Source organism: Chelmon rostratus, chromosome 9 (genome assembly GCF_017976325.1).
Source record: "Chelmon rostratus isolate fCheRos1 chromosome 9, fCheRos1.pri, whole genome shotgun sequence".
Taxonomy (NCBI): Eukaryota; Metazoa; Chordata; class Actinopteri; order Chaetodontiformes; family Chaetodontidae; genus Chelmon; species Chelmon rostratus.
In genome coordinates, this window is record NC_055666.1 from 23781025 (window position 1) to 23784973 (window position 3949).

A 3949-nucleotide genomic window follows, 5' to 3' on the forward strand; every position below is an offset into this window, starting at 1 on the left:
TTCTTACGTGTGTTCTTTTAATGTAACGTAATGCAGTAGAATCATTATGCAGACCTTCCTTTTTTTTCCCCCTGTCTTTTTAAAGATATTCCACGTGTTCTTCCTTTTTGAGCTTCAGACTGTGCTGTTAAAGTCCGCTTCCTTTGGAGTCACGATGAGACAAACTTCCTCTAGATGTGAAACTACAACCGAAGCTTCACTCAGCAACTGTGTCAGTAAGTTTCATTCACATCCCCAGCTGCACTTTCTGGGTTCAGTCATCAGCTACAGAGTCACTTGACTTGTGGTTCTCCACATAAAGTACAACTAAAGCCATGAAAAAATATGACATGACTTATGCCTTATAAAATTACAAATCACTATTTCCAAGAACGGGAATGACCTTCGTGCTTGTTTTTTAATCCAACACAAACAAGAAGTCATAAATGTGATGAGAACATCACCACTACTGACTTTGCATATAAACTGATCTCCATGACAACTGGGCAAACTCCATCCACTGTGCGAAATCATCAAAAGCTCAGAAAAAGACAGCAGCTGGGACTCTTTTATGACTGTGAATCTCTAGATTTCCCGCCTTGGGAAGCATACAGGACTTCAGCTTGTGACACTGATACCAGGAAGCAAAAAGGAGCTTGTTTATCACTATCGCTGCCAGTAAGCTGAGGTGTGTGTCCGGAGGCCGAGTCACACAGTATCTGTTGGGGAGGCGAGGTCAGGTAGAGTAAATCCAGAGAGACTTAGAGGGCTAATCTCCTTACACTGCTGCAGACTGAGACGAGCTTCAGCTCTGTCACAGATACCAGGAAGTCGGGTAAAGACAAGATGACAGTCGTAGGGCAGTAGTACTCAGAGAGAGTCCAGTATGTTTAGAGATTACATAATTCTGTCGCAGCAAGTACTTCCATTTTATGCAACTTTATACTTGTATATGACTAAATCTCAGAGGCAAATATTGTACCTTTACTATGTTTGTCTGACAGCTTTAGTTACTAGTCGCTTTTTAAATTTCATTTTTTCATACCCTTCCTATCCAGTGACATAGCTCCATCTTTTCTGATAAACTGAAGACAAATATCAGATAAAATAGATAATAGATAACACTTTTACTGCACCATGAGTACCTGAATATACATTTTGCTGATACTTGCAGTGGAGTATTTTCACAGTGTGGTATTAGGAACTTTGCAGCTTTTGGTCAATTGACATCAATTTCAGAATGTTTTACACTACAACAGACAGCAAAGTTAAACACCGACATACAGTATGTCAAAGCAGCCACAGCTACCGACAGTCAACAACATGAAACTAATTCATGACAACTGGAGGAGATGAAGAGGGAGAGACAGAACCTGGAGGGGGGCATCATAGTTCATAATACTGCAGAGCAGTGAGGATACAGACGTTTCACAGAGCTGATCTATTGATTTGTTTGTCACTGTGAACAGAGACTCCAGTCTGCACTGTGAGTTCACACACTTCGCTGATAAACCACAGAACTGTAGAGCGACATCAAGCTTCAAGTTTTTACATCGCGTCAACACTTCTGTCCACATTCTCTTGTTCGTCCACATGAGCTCTCTCTTTCTCACTCTCTGCTGCGAGTGTGCATCACACTTTCTCATCAATTGATGGTTTTTCTAATGCGTCGTTAACTCCTGCGAGAGTTAACGACGCTGCCTTTTTCACGTTCATTAGTTGCAAACTGATACGTTTACCAAAAACATGAGGACGTTCAATGAGCGCGCTCCTTTAGTGTGTTCAAGCGCGACACTGCAGACTGATATGAACTAAATGACAAAGAGGAAGACGAATGGCAGCAGCATACACAAGTCTAATTAGGCAGCAGGGAAAATGAATTCATCCAGTGGCCCTGATGCAGACATGAGGAGGGAGCGTTTGCTTTTGTGTGTTTTTTTTCTTACATATATTTATATCAGAGTTCTTTTTCGATCTAAAAATGTTCTGAAAACTTTTTCTTTGGTTCAAACAATCACACCTTCCTCAGCGTCTGCACAGCTAAAAGGCCCATCTGCTCCCCTGCAGGTCTAACGAGTGTGTGTGATCAGTGAAGAAAGGTGCTCAGAGCCGCTGATCAAAGGCCTCCAAACAGGAGCCCTCCTTGTCTCCAGGAGCTGGGGGGCCCCTTGTGCTCCAGAGAGAGGACAAGAATGTTATTGTGCAAAGAGACAGAAGCAGAGCCCACCTGATCGCTGCTCTGCCAATCACATCACCCCTCTGGGCTGCACCTCAGGTATCCTCTGTCTGCCCTCCGGGTGGAGAAGGGGTCAAAGGTCAGGAAGTGAGAGAGAGCATCTGTTGGCAGGACCGATTGAAAGTTCACAGTCTTTCACTTCACCACAGCTAATTTATTTGAAATAAAGGTGACTTGTGTATTTATCTGATTTGAATATTTGGTTAATTAGTTATGGTTCTGGAAGAAAAACTAACCAGATAAACATCCATAATTTAGACCTAGTTCAGAATTTTCTATCATATTCCATTACTTTATCATTATATTTTCATTAATCATTTGGTCTCATTTGTTTTTCCCCTCCATGACCTCCGGGCATCATAAAATTTTTACATCAACTGATTTCTTTATATAATCAATGAGTTGTTTAATTTTTTACTCCAAGTAAAAGTTGCAAATTACAACATAAAAATACTCCAAAATGTTACAATTAAAAAAGTTTCATACAGAAAATGAACTTAAAACATCAAAAGTACTCTCAAAGTGAGTTAAACATTATATATTATACAGGTTATATCACCATCAATACACCAGTCTGGTGAAGGTGGAGCTACCTTTAACTATTTAACCTGCTGTTGGCCAGTTAAATCTACAACATGGTACTGTATTTTACTTGTGTGACGTGATCGGTGGCTGCAGCTAACACACACTGGTTCCCTCTCAAATGTAGACAAGTACAAGTATTGTAGTATTAAATCAAAACACTCACCAAAGGTACAAGTCGTGGTGGGAAGTAAAAGCAGGTTTACTCTACAAATGCAGTTAAGTACAATTTTTAGGGAGATTTTCATGAATACTGCAATTTAGTGCTGCTTTATTCTTTCACTTCACTTCATTTCACACAGAAACTGCATTTTTTTTCCTGTACTACATGTATCTGAGAGCTGGAGTTACTCTGCAGGTTTAGATTTTACTAAATAAACATGATCAGCTTATTAAACACTAAACATTTTTGCAGATTAAAATTGGAACAGTATGTTCTAGTAAAACTAGCTCCACCTCGACTACAACATTAAAATGCTGCTCACATGTTAATGCATCAGTGATACTAATCCAAATATAACATCCTGTCTGATGAAACTACTCTCTGAAAGGGGCGACTGCCTGACAGCGAGGATTTACCTCTGATACTTGAGACTTTTCTGATTACACTTTCACACTTTTACTTGATTATAATATTGAATGGAGAACTTTTACTTATTATAGAGTATTTTACAGAGTGGCATTGCGACTGATGTACAGGAATTCACCCTTATTTGTATGTATCTCCAAACAGTAGCCTACTTAACTACAGTAATTAAGTAAATGTAATTAATTCCAATCCACCTCTGCCTCTTTCCCTCAAACACTTCTGTCAGTCTAAAGGTGGATCAGCTGACTACACAAGTCACACGTTTATTCGCAGGCTGTAAAGACCCATTCGGGACATCAGATACTGAAATACTCGACGTTGCTTCTCTCTGAACTCCATCCTCCTCTCCCCGGCAGGAGGAGCGCTCCCCTCTGGACCAGTCCTCCCCGTATAGCTGTGACGGAGGCGCGCACCCCCGCCCGCTCCCGCGACGCAGCGCATCCCCGTGCGCACAGATGCTGGAGTGGAAGCGACAGGCGCGCTCACCTCGGTGGGACCGAACACATCGAAGACCGGAGACGGGGGAGAAGATCACCCGGCTTGCGTCCGCCAGCAGCCTCAGA